The 23,872-nt window shown below is 36.8% G+C and overlaps 1 protein-coding gene across 1 annotated transcript in view; it reads left to right on the forward strand.

The window, feature by feature from the left end:
- AKT3 (AKT serine/threonine kinase 3) overlaps window positions 1-23,872 on the forward strand; it is a 170,228-nt gene that overhangs the window by 136,204 nt on the left and 10,152 nt on the right. The window lies entirely within an intron of this gene.

The following is a 23,872-nucleotide window of genomic DNA, read 5'->3' on the forward strand; positions in this document are numbered from 1 at the left end:
AGAGAGAGAGAGAGAGAGAGAGAGAGAGAGAGAGAGAGAGAGAGAGACTAAGAGGGGTAAGGGGCAAAAGGTGAGTTGAATATGAAGGGATATGTAAAAAATAAAATTAAGAAGTGAGAGAGGAATATGTTGGGAGAAGGAGAAAGGGGGAGGTAGAGTGGGGTAAATTATCTCACATTAAAGAGGCAAGAAAAAGCTTTTACAGTTGAGGGGAAGAGGGGGGAGGTGAGAGGGAATGAGTGAACCTTACTGTCATCAGATTTGACTTAAGGAGGGAATAATATACACAAACTCAATTGGGTATGGAAATCTATCTTACCCTATAGAAAAGTAGGGAGGAAGGGTATAAGAGAGGGGGGTATGATAGAAGGGAGGGCAAATTGGGGGAGGGGTAATCAGAAGCAAACATTTTTGAAGAGAGGGGCAAAGGAGAGAACAGAATAAATGGGGGGGGAAGGATAGGATGGAAAGAAATACATTTAGTCTTTCACAACATGACTATTATGGAAGTGTTTTGCCTGACTACACATGGATAAACTATATCTAATTGTTTGCCTTCTCAATGAGGGTTGGTGGGGAGGGAGTAAAGGAGAGAATTTGGAACTCAAAAGTTTTAAAAACTAATGTTAAAAATTGTTTTTACAGGCAACTAGGAAATAAGATACACAGACAATGGGTATGGAAATCTTTCTCGCCCTACAGGAAACTAGAAAGAAAGGGGCTAAGTAGGGGATGGGAGTCAGAGTAGGGGTGGGGGTTGATAGAAAGGAGGGCAGATTGGGGAAAGGTGGAATCAGAATGCAGCTGTTTTGGGGTAGCAGGAGGGGAGAGATGGGGAGAAAATTTAGAACTCAAAATCTTGTGGAAGTGAATGTTGAAAAGGAAGGAAAGGAGGAAGGAAGGAAATGCTCACCACACCCAGAGAAAGGATTATGGAGTTTGAATGCAGATTGAAGTATAATATCTTCACCTTTTTTGTTGTTTTTTTCTTTTTGTTTCTCATGGTTTTTCCCTTTTGTTCTGATTCTTCTGTCATGACATGACTAATGTAGAAATATGTGTAACATGATTTCACATGTTAAAAAAAGAAACATGATTAGTTACATGGGAAGTTCTCCAATCCACCCCTGCCACACTAGCAATCATAAATATATTTGCCAGAGTATTAGTATGGCCTAAATGAAAGTAGGGACCTTTTATAGGATCTTATCTTTTATAGGACCATTTATATGATTCCCAGAGAGAAATTTATTCCCAGTTTTAAATAACTTTTATTTTTTATCAAATTCCTTTTGGAGTAGTGATCAGAGTTGAGACCAAGAATAATGGTAAAAAATGTAGAGGTATATATGCATACTAATTAGAATTCTAGTTCTTCAGGTTTTAAATTATATGCGTCTGTGTTCATATTTAGAGACTGAGCTTTGTGTCCGTCTCAGAATCTAATCTAGATTTTTATTCAGTACTTATTCTTAATTATATATTTTGGCATACCAATTAAAAACCTTTTCCTCTCATGGTATAGTAATCTATCTTCATGCAGAGAAACAGTTCTCAAATTAACATTCGTTTTGGTTAAAATTATAATCTTCCTGCAGCAACATTTTAAAAAGCAGAAACTTAAAACTTAATTTAAGATAGTAGTGGATATTTTGGTCAATCTAGCACTCCCTTACCAACAGAACAATATAGAGTAGTACTCTTTTATACCCCTAGACTCTCATTCTTATTGGTCTGTCCAACCCCTCTTGGGCCCTAGCTATTTCAGAAAAGATAGAATAATCACATTCCCCAAAGCAACCAGCTGGCAAAGTTTTTCATGAAGTTTAATGTCACAGCAGTGGTGCAACTATCCAAGAAGTGAGCATCAGTTGTCTAAAGACAACTACCACAAAAGAAAATACTGTTGTGTTTTGCTTTGCCCTTAAAGTTGTTTAGTCTGTGACGATTGTACAGTTCTATAAATGTTGATTTTTTTTTCATGAATTTGGCTACTTACATGATGCCTTGGTAAGATTTGCATTATATGAAATTATACTGCAGAAAAGAGGTATATATAGTGAATTCCTGTTTGCTCATAATATTTAGGGAATAAGCATTTTGGTTTTTTATTGTTGTTAAGTCGCTTTTCAGTTGTGTATGACTTTTCATGACCCCATTTGGTGTTTTCTTGGCAAAGACACTAGAGTGGTTTACCATTTCCTTCTCCAGGCATTGGCTTGCTGTTATAATGTAATATGCTGATTAATTGTTACCTAGTATGTACAGTAATAGATTATTGGATTTGGAGACAGAGAAGCTGAATTAAAATTTTGGCTCTGCTGCTTATTAATTCCCAAGTTCCCTTGGACAAGTCAACCCAGCTCTCTGAGCCTCAGTTTCCTCATTGTAAAATTAGGACATTAGACTAGATGACTTTTGAGATCCCTTCCAACTCTAAATATATGGTGCTTTAAGGTATGATCTTGTGTATATACAATCCCTACTTCACTGCTTTGTATTTTGCTGTCATCTTGATCATTTAGTGCAGTTTAATAAATACTCAGTTTCTGTCTTAGTAATACTTGATTGATGACTGTTCTTTATATGCACAAAACAACTTTTTGCTTTTCCTCCTAATGCTGTGGTCCCCATCCCTATATTTCATTCCATTCCAGTTGGAAACTGAAACTCTTTGGTCAGGGAAGGTTCCTGCTTCTAAGGTGCCTCTGGGCCATTATCTTTTGAACTCTACTGCTGGAGCCTGTGCTCTGTTCACTTACAGCCCTGTTCCCACCAAAAGAGAGTGGTTTGAAGGGGAGGGTGAGCCTTCTCATTGCTGTGATTGTGGTGGGAAAGATGTGTTTCAGCCACTCACAGTTGAAACAAAAAGGTATTTTTCCATAGAAATACCTTTAGATTCTGTAGTACCAAGAGACTGTTGTTCAGCTATATCATTGGTTGTATAGGCTTGAGAACGCTGATGACACTCTTTCTATGAAAAAAATCTATTCCAAATTTTAAACAATTAACTCACAAATGTTTTTGCAACATAGCCTATTTAAAAGTTGGTGAAAACACTGGGCAAACTTTAAAGTGTCCTGACTATAATGTTAGCATCCTCCATGTGACTTCCACCAAAGCCTCTTTTGTCACCCCTTTATCCCTTCAACACAGCTATCAGATTAGACTTTTCTCAACAGCTTTTTAAAAAAACTCTTTGTTAAATAAAGTCATATTCCATCTTCCTTTCAAATTTTAAGGGGGCAAAAATAAATACCACAAACATTTATTAAGTACCTGCTATTTGTAGATGATACTAGGCAATGAGGAAGATACAGAGTCTAGATTACTTAGTCCTGCCCTCATGGAGTTTACAGTCTTATAGAGAAATGTGATTATTAATTAAATCATCAGTGTTTATTATACCTGGTGTGTTAGTTTTATGTCTGATTTATTATACAGTCTTATTAACAGTCTTATTATTCTAGCTTCCAATTTCATTATTCAACTGAGATTATTATATTCAAAGTCACCAATGATCTCTTAGTTACCAAATTTAATGGTATTTTAAAATATGTTAAACTTATTTAAACTTAAATACAAAATAAGAAAAGAAAAACATTGTCATGTATGTAGCAGGACATAAGAATTCAGTATGAGGCAATACATTTCCATTTCAGGAAAATCTGTATAATGAATACTACACATTATTTTCAAAGCTATCCATCTTTTCTTTGCTTCCTTTTATGTTTCCTTTGTCTTCTGCTGTGCACTTTTTACTTTATTTTTTCCCTTTCTTTCCCCTACCAATTACAATTAAGGTTAGACATCTGTATCTTCATCTATCTATACATATACACATATATACACGCACATATATATACACACATAAATATACATCTATAAATATACACTCAAACACACATATGTAAGACCATATTATGCTTATTTCCACTTGTCATCTGTTTCTCTGAAAATGGATAGCATCTTAGCTAAAATTATCATTTAAAAATTATTTTAGGTTTTTCTACCCATGCACAAAAAATTACTTCGGTTATTTAGATCTAACTTTGTATAAAAGGTGTTCTGTGCTTATATTCATATAGTTCCAGTGTCTGTTTTGTCAAGTATGCTCTCATAATTTTATACTGTCTAGTAACATTATTTTATATGTCTAAAACAATTGATTAATATTCTGCCAGTGTAGTTTCCCTATTTTTCTCTTTTGATTAAATCTGATTTTAGCTTTAACTTTGTTAAATCTTGCTTCCCATTCCACTGTGCATGCTTTAATTATCTATTTACCAGTCCTGTTAAAATTTTTTTAGTTATTAGAATTAGTGCATAAAGAAGTGACTGTCATCTAAAGCTTCTTTATGCAGTGATTAAAGGATTATCAGTTTTTTTAATAATTAATATTCTTTTCTCAATCCTCATCCTTCTTGACTTCTCTGCTATCTTTGACACTGTTCATCATCTTCTCCTTGATACTCTTTCCTACATTTTCATGACCATTCTTTCTCCTGGTCGCCTTTTTTTTTTTTGGTTATAATGATCCATTTTTTAATTTTTCCACAATTAAATGTAAAAACAATTTTTAACATTTTTTTTTGAAATTTTGACTTCCAAATTCCCTCTTTCCCTCCCCTCCATTTAATATAGGTTATACATGTGCAGTCATGAAAAATATTTCTATATTATTCATGTTGTGGAAAGAAAACAGACCAAAAAAAGAAAAATGAAGAAAGTTTAAAAAGTATGCTCCATTAGTTCTTTCTCTGGAGAGGGAATAGCATTTTTCATCATAAAGTCCTGTAGAATTGTCTTAGATTATTGCCTTGCGGAAAATAGTTAACTCATTCACAGTTGATCATCACACAATATTGCTGTTACTATGTACAATGTTCTGGTTCTGCTCATTTCACTTTGCATCAATTCATGTCTCTCCAGGTTTTTTCTTTTTTTTTTTTTTGGTTTGTTTTATTTTTTCATTTTTCAAATGCTTTATTAATTTCTGATTTACATCATTCATTTCCACCAGATTTTGAGTTACAAATTTTCTCCCCGTTTTTCCCCTAACCACTGCCCTAAAATAGCAGTCCCACAGGATATCCCCTCCTCCAATCTGCTCTCTCCCATATCTTCTCCCATACCCCCTTTGACTTTTCCAGTAGGGCATGGTGGATCTCTATGCCGCAGTGCCTGTATATCTTATTTCCCAATTACATGTAAAATAGTATTAATAATAGTGTATATGTGTGTGTGTATGTAAACATTTGATTTTAAAACTTTGAATTCCAGATTCATTCCCTCCCTCCCTTGTCACCCACCCTTACTGGGAAGATAAGCAGTTCAGTATAGGTTGTACATGTGTGGCTAATGCAAAACAATAACATAGTACATATATTGTAAAAGACTGACTATATTTCCCTTCCTCCTATCCCACCTCCCACTTGTTCTGTTCTCTACTTTGATCCCGTCCCTTTTCAAAAGTGGGTGCTTCCAACTTCCTTCTGCCCAGCCTGCCCTCCCTTCCATCATCCCCCCTCTCATCCCCTTCCCCCCTAGTCTCCTATATGGTGAGATACCCTATTTAGTGTGTATTTCATTCCCTCCCTGAGCCAAATTCAATGAGAATAAGGTTGACTCATTCCCTTTTGCCTTCCTATTCTTCCCCTTCATTGTAACCATTTTCCCTTGCCTCTTCTATATGAGATAGTTTACCCTCATTTTGTCATACCCCATCTCCTCTTATTATGTTCCTCTCTCACCTCTTAATTTCACCTTTTAAGTATAATCCCTTCCTATTAAATTGGTCCTGTGCCCTCTATCTGTGTTTACCTGTAAACATATATACACACATTCACATATATATGCATATGTCCATATACCTTCACATATAGACATATATATATATTTATATTCCCTTCGACTATTTTCATACTGAGAAAAGTTTCATCAGTTACAATAATTTTTTTTCATATAGGAATGTAAATAGTTCAACTTTGATAAGTTCCTTATGATTTCTTTTCCCTGTTTACCTTCTCATGCTTCTCTTGCTTCTTGTATCTGAATGTCAAATTTTCTATTCAACTCTGGTTTTTTCAGCAAGAATGCTTGAAAGTCCTCTATTCCACTGAATGACCATATTTTCCCCTGAAAAATGATACTCAGTTTTGCTGGGTAGGTGACTCTTGGTTTTAATCCCAGCTTCTTTGACCTCCAGAATATCTTATTCCAAGCCCTTCGATCCCTCAGTGTAGAAGCTGCCAGATCCTGGATTATCCTGATTGTTTCCACAATATTCACATTGTTTCTTCCTGGCTGCTTGTAATAATCTCTCCTTGATCTGGGAATTACGGAACCTAGCTATAATATTCCTGGGAGTTTTCTTTTTGGGTTCTTTTTCAGGAGGTGATCGGTAGATTCTTTCAACCTCTATTTTGCCCTCTGGTTCTAAAACATCAGGGCAGTTTTCCTTGAGAATTTCTTGGAAGATGATTTCTAGGTTCTTTCTTTGATTGTGGCTTTCAGGTAGTCCAATGATTTTTAAATTATCTCTCCTGGATCTATTTTCCCAGGTCAGTGGTTTTTCCCATGAGATATTTCACATTGCCTTCTATTCTTTTCATTTGTTTGGATCTGTTTAACAGCATCTTGATTTCTGATAAAGTCATTAGCTTCCATTTGCTCCAATCTAATTCTGAAGGAATGATTCTCCTCATTGCCTTTTTGAGCCTCTTTTAACATTTGAGTTAATCTGTTTTTTAAGGTGTTATTTTCCTCAGTCAAGCTGTTGACTCTCATTTTGTAATTTTCTTGCCTCGTTTTCATTTCTCTTCCCAATTTTTCCTCCACCTCTCTTATCTACTTCTTAAGGTCCTCTATGGCCTGTAACCAGCTCATATTTTCCTTTGATGTTTTTGGTGCGGGAGTTCTGACTTCACTGTCTTCCTCCTGTTTGATCCTTTTTATCCCCAAAATAGGAGTCTAATGTTGGATTCTTATGTTTGCTTTGCTTCCTTTGCCTGGTCATGTTGCCACTTAATTACTTGACTTTTGGGCTTTTTGCCACAGTAGTACTCTGCTACCAGACAGGGGAGCTTCTTAACAAATGCTAGGGTTTTCTCAGCTGCTAGAGGTATTAGTTGGCTGCCCTCTCTGAAGCCTCCACATGCTCTGGCAAGCTGGACATACACCCCACACACCCCAGGACCTCCACCCTAGACTGCAATCCAGATCCAAGAAGGTTAAAGCAAGCGCGAATACCCCTCAGACTGGTTGCTTGGTCCCCCTATACTCTGCAGTCCAGGAGCTGAAGCTGCCATGTGGTGGCAGCTGCGCAGTAGCTCTCAGTGGCTTCTCACCCTGGGGGCAAAAGCTGATGCACTCCCAACTACTGGGTCCCAAAATCCACCCTGCACTGACTTCTCACTTTGTCCTTAGCATCTATGTGTTGATAATTCTGGATCACCACAGCTGATGGTGATCTGGAGTCCCTCCAGCAGGTAGCTGGTCAGGTCCACCCTATACCTGAACTATGGCAGTAGCCTTCTGATCAATTGCTCTGCCCCAAGGCTCTCCCCACTCCAGTTCAGTCTCCACTCAGCTACCCAAGTAATTTTCCTACCATGCAGATATGATCATGTCACTCCCCAAGTCAATAAACTCCCATAGCTCCTTTTTACCTCCAATATCATATATATATATATATGTATATATATGTATATATATATGTGTATATATATGTGTGTGTGTGTGTATATATATATATAATTTCCCTGTTTGGCATTTAAAGCCCTTAATAACCCAGACCGTTTATAACATTCCTATTTTCTTAACTTTACACAGTCTATATCTTTACACAATCCAGTAACACTGGCTTACTTTTTGTCATGTGTGATGGCCCATCTCCTAACTGCCTTTTTACTAACTCTCTCCCATATCTTGAGTGCTTTCCCTCCTGATAGCTTCCTCTTGGCTTTCTTCAAGACTCAGCTGTAATCCCACCGTTCAGAGGAGGCTTTCTTCTTAATCTCCCCAGTCTTGTTAATGCCTTCTTGCTGAAATTACCTACCATTTACTTTACACAGGCACACATACAGTTATGTGTATTTTTGTATATAAATTATATAAAAATATTTGTATATTTTCTTTCCCTTTAGAATGTGAGCTCCTTCAGGGAAGGGAGCATGTTTTGCCCTTTTTTTTTCTAGTACATAGAATAGTGTCTCATAGAAGGTGCTTAATAAATGGATGTTGACTAACTGTATGTATGTAAAATGCAGTAAGGTCACATATCAGTATATATTTTTGCCTATTTTATAGGATTTGAAGCAGTTTACCATTTGAAAAATATTGTTGTATCTGATTTGATAACATATTATTCATCATATCTGTGATTTATTTCATCCAGACTCTTCTAAGCGATATAGTCTGTAGAAAAAAAAAATTCTCTGTTTTGTGTTTTAGACATGAGCATTCTAGAACAATTCTTATTCATTTTAATTGAACTAATTCTAATCATTTGTTTAGGAAGAATTGAAAGGCAGAAATGCATCCTACATTTGAAGATCTCTGACACAATCCATTTTGGAATTACATCTTATAATATTCTCGAATAATAGCAAGAGTTCAGAGTTTAGGTAATGCCCTAGGAATGATGGCAATTTTTAAAATATTGGTGTACTCTAGAGAATTATGTTCATAGAACCATTTAATCCTCTGACCTCTAAGAATTCTCTTTTCCACCTTTATAGAGGTGAATTGAAGTAATCCAAAATTTCTTCTCTTAGTTTGATCCCTTCAGGGAGGAGTGGTTCTGGTATTCTGATCACTTCAGGGAGGAGTACTTCCTGGACAGACTCAAGGAGAGAGAGATCTGGGGATGGCTTAGAAACTGGTTAGGTTTTTGATAAAAAATTATATAAAAAGATCTAAGTTTGGGCTTTATATCAGAAGTGATAGCTAATAAGAGAATTATAAGGTTTCTAGTAGAGATTTATTAGCCCAGAGAATTTGTTGAAAGTACTGAGATAATGTTTTGTTAGCATTTCTAAAAGAAGAAACTTTTAAAAAGTCACTTTCCAATAGTCTTCTTCCCACCACCCGCTACCTAGAAACATTTCAAAGCAATATAGTTAAAGCAAAACAAACTAACTCACCAACCATGTCTGACAGCAAATGCCTAATTATCTAGTATATGTTTTTCTTCTAGTCCCTACTGTGATTCTTTTCTCATATTAGAGAAAAATAGTTGAAGAATATTACAACCAATACAGTAACCACTTATATCAGCATCTGACACATTGGACATAAAAAATATTCCCTCCCAGTGAGAAGAAAAGTAGTATATAATAGAGTTCTATGAGAAATATGACTTGCTTTATGATACTTTTGCTAATGTTTCCAAAATAGACTGTGACAAAAATCAGGGAGTACCTGAACATCATTTATAGGTTACAAATTCTCAGATCCTATGACTGAAACAAAATATGCTTAACATGAAGGTGACTGGATGTGATTGAAACTTTAAATTTGAAATAATTTCAAAATTTTGTCGTACCTAAGTCATCATTGTATGTAATATTTATCCTTTTATAATGCTAGGAAAAAAACCAATTCCTTGAGGTTTCTGGTAATTTGGATTCAGTATAAAAAATATATATACAGTCTTTTTCAGGAAGTATTTTTTAAAAGCCACCAAAACATTACTTAGTGTGTTATATATGAAGTTGCTTGACTGATAATATGCTTCAATACTTAAAAATCCATGGTTTCATCAGTGTGACAGTAGTCAGCCTTCTATTCCTTACTAGACAGAATAATGAATTACTATGGGGAAAGTAAATAATTAATTGCCTCATGGCCAGCCTCTGAAATGAGCCAGGCTATTCTATGCATTGTAGACAAAGTATCTGTCACCACATCCATCTTCAGCTTTTCCAGTTGTAGGCACTTCTAGAGCTTGTGCTCTGTTGAATAACATCTGACAACCCAAGCTTATCTTCAAAACCATAATGAGACAGAGGAGAATGTTAGTGGAAGACAGATAGTATGATAAAATTGGTTTATCTCATTGTTTTATTAGTAGCAATGAAAGATCCTTCATTTCCTCACTCTCCCAAAGAATCACACAAGTTTCATGCAGTTAGTTTAAATAGAGCAATTCTCTAAAGTTGCCATCTATTTTGATATTTATCTGTACGGGTCCATATTAAAGGATCACCTGGTGACTTGGCTGACCTTTACAAAGCTTAGGCATCTAGTAGCAATGGCCACCTTCACTACCAGTATCACCACCTTATTTCTCTTTACATTTGTTTACTTTGTATATATTTTAATTCATTTATATGGGTTCCTGTAATTTTGTTCTTTGAGGGCAGGGGCTGTTTATTTGTTTCTTCCTTTGTATCCCAAGTGCCTAGCATAGATCAAGGCAGATAGTTGACAATAAATGTTAACTGATTGGTTGATTTTCTGTCCCATTCAGTCAAACTGATAATAGTGGAGATGGCAGAAAGTCTTCTAGTGACAGATACAACTGTCCTTGCCACATTTCAGGGTTAACATTGAGCATTGACCTCTAGTTCAAGAACCCATGGAACAGAAAATCAAAGGTCCAAGCATGACAATGGTTAATGGCCAGAGGATTAGCATACATAGCCCAGTTGGGGATAGCATATACCCACCCTTTCATCTCTGTGACCTGGTTACAAATGACTTCTCAGAAAATGTGGAAAGGCCATTATTCCTAATTAAATTCACTCCTTGCCCCACTCCCATTCTGAAAAAGATTATGTGGAAATGTGCCTCCACAAAGGTCAGCAAATACTAGTGTGAGTGGTGGTGTTTATAGTTAGCTTAGTTAACATGAGGATTTAGTAGCCCATCAACATGGTTGTCTTTATATAAAATGGAGATTACACAAGAAAAGAAGACTAAAAATTATTTGTCCAGCAAACTGAAATATATTTGTTGAGTTCAGCACCTTGAATGTGGAAGGCTACAGTTTCTAAAAAATAAGTCTCTAAAGAAAGATTTTTCCCCCTAGCTTAATGTATTTTTTAACCAACTATATTTGCTTTGCAGTCACAGACATATATCAGGTGATTCAGTATTTTGCTTATCATTTGACTACTTGTAATGCGAATGTAAATTTTAAAGATCTTCCCTGCCCCTAGGCTAAAGTGCACCAGAAGCCTGGAGAGGGAGGCTTGTTTTTCAGTAGATACTTTTTGATTGGCCAGTGGGTCAATAAGGTTGTTACATTCTCTGAGCCAGGAGAAGGCTATATAAGCCCTGATGTGTAGCTTTGTTTTGGGACTTACTTTGAGAAGTGTTCTGTGATTTGATCTGAATTCTGGGAAGCCATTGTTGAGAGTCCCCCGGCTTTGAAAAACCCAGAATGTGGAAACCCAGATGTTGACTGGGTATGGATGTAATGGTTGGACAGTTCGGAAATCTGTCTACTTGATGTTTCTGTCTTGATAATTATGCCTGTATACTTTGAGGTTCAGGGTGCTGACCTTTTCTCCTGAACAAGGTAAACGATATATGTCTGACTGATTAAAGTAAGCTTGTTAACCCATTTTGAGTTGCTTTCCTTTAACAAAGCAGATCCAAGAACCTGTGGTAGCTGCAAACCCTGAGGACACTTGGGGTGCTTGCTGCTACAAAATGGCGCTGTGAGCAGGATCTGCAGAGTAAAAGGAAAGTATGGGGGCTGGGATAATTGTTTGTTTCCCAGTTGTGGTAGCTGTGATTCTGTGGAGTTGTGGAGCCGGAGAGAAGAGTGGCCTTCATGCAGACTTCGCTGAGCTGAGAGCGGGAATGGTGAGCTGCCTGCATCGGGACCTGGGCAGAAGCCAGGAGCGGCTGCCGCCTGCGGGAGGAGAAGGAGCCCAGGAGTTCGGAATTCAGCCTCAGGAAAAGATAAGAACTGAGCAGCAAAGCAGGGGCACTGAATGTGTTTCCTGGCTGCATCCCACAGTTTGGGACCCAGGGGGAGGATGGACTTGTGACTATGGTGGGTGGGATGAAGTGCCTTGGATCCCCAGGGACCCCACCTAGTTGGTTTTGTTGCCCAGCCCCCTCTCTGTGCTTGGAAGCTGGGGCTGGAGCTGTGTGAGGGGAAGGACACTCCCCTCCCCCCAGAACTTTATTTGAACTCTTGTTCTGAATTGAAGTGATAATGCTATGTACTTTGTGTTTGTTTAAGGCCCAGTGGCCACTTTGGTAACTTTAGTTCTGTACCTTGAAAATGTAACCTAAGAATGTACTTTGTGTTTGTTTAAGGGCCAGTGGCCACTTTAGTAACTTTAGTTCTGTACTTTGAAAATGTGACCTAAGAAATGTTCAGTGCTAATTCAAAAGTAAATTGTCTATGCTATGGGCATGAAAGATCTTGGGGCCGAATGTAATGCGAATGTAAATTTTAAAGATCTTCCCTGCCCCTAGGCTAAAGTGCACCAGAAGCCTGGAGAGGGAGGCTTGTTTTTCAGTAGATACTTTTTGATTGGCCAGTGGGTCAATAAGGTTGTTACATTCTCTGAGCCAGGAGAAGGCTATATAAGCCCTGATGTGTAGCTTTGTTTTGGGACTTACTTTGAGAAGTGTTCTGTGATTTGATCTGAATTCTGGGAAGCCGTTGTTGAGAGTCCCCCGGCTTTGAAAAACCCAGAATGTGGAAACCCAGATGTTGACTGGGTATGGATTTTCGCCCTGGGGTTAAAAGCCACGCACTCCCACTTACTGGTCCCAAAGTCCAGACTGCGCTGACCTCTTACTTTGTCCTTCACATCCATTTATAAATCTGGAAATGGCCACAGCTGCTGCTGATCTGGAGTCCCTTTGGCTGGTGGCTGGTCAGGCCCGCCCTAGGGCTAAAGCCTCGGGTGGGGCTGGGCTCTGTTTCCAGAGTGCTGTGCTGGATTCCTGCCGGCCTGACGGGCTGTCCTCAGTGGGAGGTTAGCTTCTCTGTGTCATTTTGTGGGTTCTGCAGCTCCAAAGTTTGTTGTGAGTCCCCCTTTTACATGGATTGGGGAGGGTGGAAGCCGGAGCCACAAGAAGGTCGTGCTTCTACTCTGCCATCTTGGCTCCGCCCGAAAATGAACTCTTTATCTTCAGATTTTCTTTTTTTAGTCTTTCATTTGTCCTTATTGCATTCTACTTTGGATCCTGCTTATTCATGCAACTTAATTTTCTTTCTTTTTTTTTTAGAGGCAGTTTTAAATTATTTTTAGTTTTCAACATTCGCTTTTATAAGATTTTGAGTTCTAAATTTTTGCACACCCTCCATGCCACCATCCACAAGACAGCATGCAAACTGAGGTAGGCTATACATGTACAATCATATTATACATATTTACACATTAGTCATGTTGTAAAAGAAGAATTAGAGGAAAAGCCACAAGAAGGAAAAAACAAAAAACAATAAAAGAAAGAGAAAAAAGTCTACTTTGATCTGCATTCAGACTCCATAATTTTTTCTCTGGATATGGATAGCATTTTCTGTTATGAGTCTTTTGGAACTGTCTTAGATCATCGCATTGCTCAGAAGAGCTAAGTCTAATAGAGTCAGTCATCACACAATGTATTAGTGGGTATAATGCATTCCTGGTTCTGCTCACTTCACTCAGCATCAGTTTATATAAGTCTTTCCAGGTTTTTCTAAAGTCCACCCACTACCATTTTTTATGGAACAGAGTATTCCATTACATTCATATACTGCAACTTTTCTAGCCATTCCCCAATTGATGGGCATCCCCTCAATTTCCAATTCTTTACCACCACAAATACGGGTGCTATATATATTTTTAATACATGTAGGTCCTTTTCCTTTTTATGATCTCTTTAGGATACAACCCTAGAAGTGGTAGTGCTGGGTCAAAGGGTCTGCATATTTTTATAGCCCTTTGGACAAAGTTCCAATTTGCTCTCCACAATGGTTGTATCAGTTCACAACTCCACCAACAATGACTTGATGTTCCAATTTTCTCACATCTCCAACATTTATCATTTTCCTGTTTTGTCACATTAGGCAATCTGATAGGTGTAATGTGGTACCTTAGAATTATTTTAATTTGCATTTCTCTAATCAGTAGTGATTTAGAGTATTTTTTCATATTACTATAGAGAGGTAGTTTGCTGTTCATAGCCTTTGACCATTTATCATTTGGGAAATGATTTGTATTTTTACATATTTGACTTAGTTCTCTATATGTTTTAGAAATGAGGCCTTTATCAGAGATACTGGCTTTAAAAATTGTTTCCCAACTTTCTGCTTCCCTTTCTAATCTTGGTTGCATTAGTTTTGTTTGTGCAAAAACTACTCATAATCAGAATTATCCATTTGGCATTTCATAACGTTCTCTATCTTTTGTTTGCTCATAAATTGTTCCATTTTCCATAGATCTGACAGGTAAACTATTTCTTGCTCTCCTAATTTGCTTATAGTTTCACTTTTCATGTCTACATTATGTACCTGTTTTGACCTTTTCTTGGTATATGGTGTAAGATGTTGGTCTGTGCCTAATTTCTGCCCTGCTGTTTTCCAGTTTTCCTAGCAGTTTTTGTCAAATAGTGAGTTCTTATCCTAGAAGCTAGAGTCTTTGGGTTTATCAAACAGTAGATTACTATAGTCATTTACTCCTATGTCTTGTGTACCTAACTCATCTACCATTCTATTTCTTAATCACCACCAAGTATTTTGATGATTGCAGCTTTAGAATTGAAGTTTTAGATCTAGTACAGCTAGGCCACCTTCCTTTGCATTTCTTTTCATTAACCCCCTTGATATTTTTGACCTTTTGTTTTTCCAGATGAATTTTATTATTTTTTTAGCTCTGTCAAATAATTTTTGGTGGTTTGATTGGTATGGCACTGAATAACTAAATTAATTTATGTAGAATTGTCATTTTATTATTTTAGCTTGACCTAACCATGAGCAATTGATTTTTTTCCAGTTATTTAGATCTCACTTTATTAATGTAAAAAGTATTTTGTAATTATGTTCATATAGTTCCTGGGTTTGTCTTGGTGGGTAGACTCCCAAATATTTTCTATTGTCTACAGTTACTTTAAATGGAATTTCTCTTTCTTTCCCTTGCTCCTGAGCTTTATTAGTGACATATAGAAATGCCAATGATTTGTTTATATGGGTGTATTTCATATCCTACAACTTTGCTAAAGGTATTAATTATTTCAAGTAGTTTTTTAGTTGATTCTCTAGGATTCTCTAATAATACCATTATATCATCTGCAAAGAGTGATAGTGATATCCTCATTGCCTATTCCAATTCCTTCAATTTCTTTTCCTTCTCTTATAGCTAAAGCTAACATTTCTAGTACAATATTGAATAACAATGGTGATAATGGACATACGTGTTTCACCCCAATCTTATTGGAAATGTTTCTAGCTTATCCCCATTACATAAAATGCTTGCTGATGGTTTTCTGTAGATGCTACTTATCACTGCAAAGAAAATACCATTGATACATATGCTCTCCAGTGTTTTTAATAACAGTGGGTGTTACATTTTGTCAAAAAATTTTTCTCCATCTATTGAGATAATCATATGATTTCTGTTAATTTTGTTATTTATATGGTCAATAATGCTGATAGTTTTCCTAATATTGAACCAGCCTTACATTCCTGGTATAAATTCCACCTGATCAAAGTGTATTATCCTCATGATAAGTTGCTGTAATCTCTTGGATAGTATTTTATTTAAAACTTTTTGTGCCTATATTCATTAGGCACATTGGTCTATGATTTTCTTTCTCTGTTTTAGCTTTTCACACGTTAGGTATGAATATCATATTTGTATCATGAAAAGAATTTAGTAGATCTCCTTCTGCCTATTTTCCAAATGATTTATATAGCATTGGAATTAATTATTCTTTAAATGTTTGATAGAATCAGATTGTAAATCCATCCTGGAAATTTTTTCCTATGGAGTTCATTGATGATTTATTCAATTTCTTTTTTCTGAAATAGGGTTATTTAAGTGTTTTATTTCTTCTTAATCTGGACAATTTATATTTTTGTAACTATTCATCCACTTCACTTAGATTGTCAGAATTATTAGCATACCTTACTCTTCATTGGTGGTAAATTCACCCTTTTCATTTTTAATACTGGAAATTTGGTTTTCTTCTTTTCTTTTTTAATCAAATTAAACTTTTATCTGTTTTATTGGGTTTTTATTTCATAAAACCAGCTCTTAGTTTTATTTATTAGCTCAGTAGTTTTCTTAATTTCAGTTTCATTAATCTCTCCTTTGATTTTTAGAATTTCTAAATTTTGTATTTAACTGGGGATTTTTAATTTGTTCTTTTTCAGCATTTTTAGTCACATGCCCAATTTATTAATCTCTCCTTTCTCTATTTTATTAATATAAGCATTTAGAGATATAAAATCTCCCCTAAGAACCGCTTTGGCTTGCACCCCTTAGTTTTGGTATGTTGTCTTATTATTGTCATTCTCTTGGGTGAAGTTATTGTTTCTATGATTTGTTGTTTGACCCACTGATTCTTTAGGATTAGATTATTTAGCTTCCAATTAATTTTTAGTCTTATCTTCCCATGGCCCTTTATTACATGTAATTTTTTATAGTATCATGATGTGTAAAGGATACATTTAATATTCTTGACTTTCTTCATTGGATTATGAGATTTTTATGTCCTGGTACAAGGTCATTCTTTGTGTAGGTGCTATGTACCACTAAGAAAAAGGTATATTCTTTTCTCTCCCCATTCTGTTTTTTTTAAATGTATTTATTTATTTTTAGTTTTCAACATTCACTTCCATAAGTTTTTGAGTTTTTTTATTTTCTCTACCTTCCTACCCTCTCCTTTCCCCAAGACAGTGTGCAATCTGATATAGGCTATATGCATACATTCATAATAAACATATTTTCATATTAGTCATATTGTAAGGAAGAGTTAGGACCAAGAGGAGAAAGAAGAAACAAAACAACAACAACAAAAAGAGAACAAATAGTATGCTACAGTCTGCGTTCATATTCCATTGTTCTTTCTCTAGATGTGGACAGCTTTTTCCATCATGAGTCTTTGGAGTTGTCTTAGATCCTGGCATTGTTGAGAAAAGCCAAGTCTGTGAAAGTTAGTCATCACACAATGTAGCTGTTACTGTGTACAGTGTTCTCCTGGTTCTGCTCACTTCACTTAGCATCAGTTCATATAAGTCTTTCCAGGTTTTTCTGAAGTCTACCTGCTCATCATTTCTTATGGTACAATAGTATTCCATTATATTAATATAACTTGTTCAGCCATTTTCCAATTGTTGGATATCTGCTCAATTTCCAATTCTTTGCCACCACAAAAAGAGCTGCTATGAATATTTTTGTACATTGAGTCTTTTTCCCTTTTTGATGACCTCTTTGGGATACAGACCTAGAAGTAGTATTCCTGGGCATAATTCCAAGTTGATCTCCAGAATGTTTGTGTCAGTTCACAGCTCCACCAGCAATGACTTAGTGTTCCAATTTTCCCACATCTTCTCCAACATTTATCATTTTCTTGTTTTGTCATGTTAGGCAATCTGATAGGTTTAATGTGATACCTCAGAGTTGTTTTGATTTGCATTTCTGTTATCAATTCCAATTCAGTTTTCTCCAGAGTTCTACCATATCTAACTTTTCTAAAATTCTGTTCACCTTTTTAACTTCTTTCTTATTTATTTTGTGTTTAGATTTATCTAGTTCTGAGAGGAGGAGGTTGAGGTCTCCCACTAGTATAGTTTTGCTGTCTATTTCATCCTGTAACTCATTTAACTACTTCTCTAAGAATTTGGATGCTATACCACTTGGTACATATGTGTTTAAGTATTGATATTACTTCATTGTCTGTAGTACCTTTTATCAGGATGTAGTCTCCTTATTTCTGTTAATTAGATCTGTTTTTGTTTTTGCTTTGTCTGAGATCAAGATTGCTACCCCTGCTTGTTTTTTATTTCAGTTGAAGTACTCTGTGCATCCCACCGTTTCAGATGTGTTTCTTGTGAACAACACATTGTAGGATTCTGATTTTTAATCTACTCTTCTTTCTGCTTCCATTTTTACGGCAGAGTTTGTCCCATTCACATTCACAGCTAGGATTACTGACTTTATCTTTCTTTCCATCTTGTTCCCCCCATTTATACTTTTCTCTTTCCTTTTCCCCTTTTCCTCCTCACCAGTGTTTTGCTTCTGACCAGTGCCTCCATTAATCTCTCCTCCCATCTATTAGTCCTCCTCCCTTTTCTTTCCCCACTCCCCTACTACTTCTGCCCTTCTTTCTCTCCCCCTCTCCTGCTTCTTTTGCTTTTGCCTTTCTCCTCCAGCTTCCCTATAGGGTAGTATACCCAGCTGAGTGAGTATGTTATTCCCTCTTGGAGCCATATCCAGTAAGAGTAAGGTTCAACTAATGCTTGCCCCCCTTCTTTCCCTCTACTGTAATAGATCTTTTGTGCATCTTCATGTGATGTAATTTACCCTATTCTGCCTTTCCCTTTCCTCTTTTCCCATTGCAATTCTTTTTTTTCCACTCATTAATTATTTTTATAATCACATCAAATTCAACTTATTCCCACACCCTCTGTAAATGCTATAATAAAGATACAGTTCTCAAAAGTTACAAGAATCATCTTCCCATGTAGGGATATAAACAGTTTAACCATATTAGATAAGATTTTTTTTCTGTTTACCTTTTTATGCTTCTCTTGAGTCTTGTATTTGAAGATCAAATTTTCTGTTCAGTTTTTTTTTTAATTAGGAGTGATTGAAAGCCCCCTATATCATTGAATTTCCATCTTTTCTCCTGAAAGATTATGCTCAGTTTTTCTTGTTATTGATTCTTGGTTGTAATCCAAATTCCTTTGCCTTCTGGAATATCATATTCCAGGTCCTCTGATCCTTTAATGTAGAAGTTGCTAAATCCTGCATAATCCTGACTGTGGGTTCCACAAATATTTTTTTTTTTCTTTATGGCTGCTTGCAGTATTTTCTCCTTGACCTGATAATTCTGGAATTTTGCTATGCTAATTCCTTGGTGTCTTCCTTTTGGGGTCTCTTACAAGAGGTGATAGGTGTATTTCTTTGATGACTATTTTATCCTCTAGTTCTAGTGTATCAGGGCAGTTTTCCTTGATAATCATTTCTTGAAAGATTCTGTACAGGCCCTTTTTTTTATCCTGGCTTTCAGGTAGACCAATAATTCTTAAATTATCTTTTCTGGATCTATTTTCTAGATCAGTCATTTTTTCCAATGAGGCATTTTACATTTTCTTCTATTTTTTCATTTTTTAAAATTTTGTTTGACTCATTTTTGATGTTTCATAGAGTCATTACCTTTCACTTGCCCAATTCTCATTTTTAATGAATTATTTTCTTCTATTAGATTTTGTATCTCCTTTTCCATTTATCCAATTCTACATTTTAAGGAATTGTTTTCTCCAGTGAATTTTTTTTAATTTGTTCAATTGTATTTTTTAAGGAATTGTTTTCTACAGTCAATTTTTGTCCTTCCTTTTCCAAGCTGTTGACTCTCTTTTGCATACCTCTTGTTTCTTTTCCCAGTTTTTCTTCTATCTCTTTTATTTAACTTTTAAAATCCTCCTAGAGCTCTTCTAAGAAGGCTCTTTGGACTTGAGAAAAGTTCATATTCCCCTTTGAGGTTTCAGTTCTGGGTATATTGACAATGTTGTCCTCTTTTGAGTTTGTGTTTTGATCTTCCCTGCCTGTCATCATAATAATTGACTATGATCAGTGTTCTATTTTGCTTTTTACTCATTCCATTTGCCTATTTTGTGACTTTTAAAGTTGAACTCTCCTGCTAGAACACAGGGGGCACTGTCCCAAGTTTCTTTTGCTAGGTTTCACAGGGGTCTGGACATTAGCTTTATGTGCTAGGGACTCAGGTGCTGGCAGCTGGAAGCTTTCATGGTGTGGTGGTAGTGTCTGGTGTATACTGAAGCCAGGTGGGGTTTTTCTATGTTTCCCTGGGTTTGTACTGAAGCGTGTGGAATTCTTCTGCTGGAGAACACCTGCCCACTCAGGGCTTCTCTGAAGCGTGGGCAGGTTTGGCTCCTGGAAGACACCTGTTCACCTAGGACTGTGTTGAAGCACCGGGAGGTCTACTGCTGGAGGGCGCCTGCCCATCTGGGCTTATGTGATTCTCCAAGCTAGAGTCTACCAGTCCTGCTGGCTCTGCTAAGGCACCTGGTGGGGTCCTGGGGCTGGTGTTTGCCTGCCCCACCACTCTGTGGCTCAGTATCTCCTGCTGGTTTGATGAGTTAGAGTCTGCCATCTGCTTATCGGGATGCTTCCTGTCCTGGACTGCACTCCCCTTTCACTTGAATGATACAGATCTTATTTTCTGATCCTGTTAGTCTCCTAGATCAAAAGACTAGTCCACTCCATCTTTCTACTGACTCCATTGTTCCAGGATCTGTTTTGAGGAACTGTTTTATGATTGTTCAGGGATGAGAATGGTAGAGGTATAGTGATCTATTGCTTACTCCGCCATCTTGGCTTCTGGAAGTCTCTCCTTGCAGCTTAATTTTCTTTGTAATTTTTCCAAGGGCACTGACAATTTCTCCTTTTGTACCTACCAACTTGCACATAATAGTTTAAATTATTTTAAATTTACTTAATAATAATGATAGCTAACATAATGTTAGCTTCATGGTTTGCTCACCTTCGATTATAACATGTCATTTGATCCTCAGAATGACCCTGCAGTAGGTAGGTGCTATTATTATCCCCATTTTATAGATGAAATAACTGAGCCTGAGAGAAGATAAATGATTTTCCCAGGATCACATAGTATGCAAGGCAAGATTTGTGTTCAGGTCCTTATAATTCCCAAATTCAGAGTTCTATCAACTGTCCCACTTAACTGCCTCTTTTCCTCTTAAACTGAAAATATACTTAATTTTTTAATACATCCAATATCTTGACAGAGATGGTATTAAGTGTGTTGCCAAGGGTGAGGATGGGGGAAAGAGTGGGAGAAGCCTATCCCAAATACCCATCAAAGGTACGTGATGAAATGATAAGATGACCTATTTGTGACGGAAAGGACAAAGCTTAAAATGCAAATAATACATTTGTATAGGGCTTTGTGGTTTCAAAGTGTTTTTCATGCACTTTCAGTCTGTTGCCTCATTGAGGTGGGCAGTGGAAATATTGACCTTACATTTTGAAGACTTGAAAAGATTAAGTGGATTCCCTATGGTTTCTACACTTCATTAATGGTAGGACCAGAACTCAAACTCAGATCTTGAGACTTTGTATCCAATACTCTTTCCATAGCAGCACACTTTGATTTGGAATCAAGAGCCTTAAATTCTGGTCTTTAAATTGAGGCAGCTAGATGGCACAGAGGAGAGAGCAGTGGGCCCAGAGTCAGGCAGATCTGAGTTCAAATCCTGCCTTAGACATTGTCCATATGGCCCTGGGCATGTCATTTAGCCAGCCTCTCCCCAAGATCCCAACCTTAAGCTTCAGTTTTTTAATCTGTAAAATGGATCTAGTTAATACCTACACTTTACTGAGTTCACCAGTAAATTCATTCACCAGTCTATAACAGTGAAGATACTTTTTAAACTTTAAATCACTATATAACATGCGAGGTGTTATCAGTCTGTCAACAAGTGTTTTTCTGCTGCCTGATATATACCAGGAAGTGTGTCAGGTGCTGGGTATAGAGATAAAAATGAAAGTTTCTGCTATCAAGGAATAACAACATTGCATGGGACTATTCATTTAGAAAGTTATTATCACAGCAGAGACTAGAAGGAGGCCTGTCACCACCCTGCCAGGGTGAAGAGAGACATTAATGTTGAAGGCAGCCATTAATGTTAAATAGCCACAAACAGACTGCTTTAGGCACACCCTGCAAGGCTTTGTGCATATGTAGGCAGTGTTCATATGAGGGATGAACTCGTTCCCAAGTCGAGGAGCCCACACTTCTCTAAATCTGCCTAGTGCGTCTCTTGCTTGTGTCAAATCAACAGTTAGAGAAAAATCTGTCCTGGCAGCTACTGCAGGTTTGTATTGGTCCCTGGCAGAGGGCCCTATTCCAGGTGGGGGGATTAAAGGGTGCTGAGAGGGCAGCCCCATTGTTCTGTAGTATCTATTACCCGCTGATAAATAGAACCAGGATTAGATTTAGGCCCCAAAAGAGTACTTAGATGAATCCATGAGCCTCAAATGACGATTTGTGTATTTGGGACTGAGGAAAAAAAAAGGATGAGGGAGAAAGGAAATGAAAATTGCTTAGTTGCATGCTTGCCAAGAACTGAAATGTAGTAATTTACTTTTAAAATGTGTTTTGAAATACCACCAAAACCTCTTATTATATTGGCTATCTATTGGAATGGTTTAAGTAGTTTTACATTGTTGTTTCATGTAAAATTTGATATCTTAGCAGTGACAATTTTTTATCAGATGGATTTGTACATTGATTTGATTGCATAATGTGGAATTTTGCTTTGGAGAAATTCTACCAAATGTACAATTTTGACTCTGCTATTTACACCTTTTTCCTCCCATATGAAAATGTTATTCTGAAAAGAATTTATTCTCCTTATGAATGATTTTATGTACAGCATTTCCTTTATTTCTTGCTCAATACATATTTTCTTTTTTCAAAAAGATGTTTAAACGAGTTTCATCTGGGTACCAGGACCAGGTTCACAGAGGAAAAACTGGTGATTATCCCAGTGGTCATTTTTCTATAGTCAGGAGGGAGCTGAGTGAAAGATCAAATGATTCCAACTTCTTTACCCAAGACTCTTTCCCTGTTCTCCTACCCAAATTTCTCTTACCTGTACTGGTCACAGAAAAGTTGCAGAACAGAAATGTTTATGTTTCTGTAACAGCAATGCTACTTGCAGCTGCTATGGGAGTGTAAGACCAATAACACCAGCACACAGGAGGGCTGCTAGCACAGGTTCTTTGATCTGCTTTTCTAAAGGAAAGCAACTCAGAAGGGATCAGCAATCTTACTTTAATCAAACAAATATATAATTTACTTAGTTCAGGGGGAAAACTCAGCACCCTGAACTTCAGAGAAAATACAAACAGAAATTACAAGCAGAAAAAAAATAACATAAAGGCCAACAGACAGGGCTTCTGTCTGACTAAATAATACATACATCACAGATCAACAGGCAGATCCAACTGTCTAACCATTACATACTTACGTAGTTAACAGAGAGAGAAGTACCAACATCTGGGTTTTCAAAGCTGGGGGGCTCCTTAATGGCTACCCAGAGTCTCATCTGAGTATATCACCTGAACATTCTTTCCATGAGTAAGCCCCGAAGCAAAATGCTAACTAACCTCAGAGTATATATATACTTCTTCAGGGTCAGAGGACATCACAACCCTTGTGACCCAGACTCATGTGATTCAAACTCATGTGACTTTGGCTTCCATGTGACTTAAGCAGGTCACATGAACCTATTAATGTATGGTAAAGATCTTCCCATAAAGCAAAATATACTTTAGCAATACAATGTCTCATCAGGAACAAAGACAATTTATTTTCCTTTGTGAAATGCAAAGACACTACCAGTTGATTAAAGAGGGGTTGGATTATGAAGATATGTTTTTGTTGCTAAGAAACACAACCAGATAGCATAAAGATCATAGGTTCACAGATTTCAAGCTAAAAAGGACCTTATAGTCTGTCTAGTCCAACCCCTCATTTTATAGATGAAGAACTGAGGCCAAGAGAGGTGGTCACCATCTGAGGCAGGATTTGAATACAGGTGTTACTTGAATTTTCCATACATTTTCAGGACCTTTATTGAAGTCCTAGGGGAAAAAAATCAGTATTGATCTCTCTCCTCCATCAAAAGAAGATGTGAAGCCCTTTT

This window comes from Petaurus breviceps, unplaced genomic scaffold (assembly GCF_028583685.1).
Source record: "Petaurus breviceps papuanus isolate PSGF00001 unplaced genomic scaffold, PetGlider_PUasm1.0 90633, whole genome shotgun sequence".
Lineage (NCBI taxonomy): Eukaryota > Metazoa > Chordata > Mammalia > Diprotodontia > Petauridae > Petaurus > Petaurus breviceps.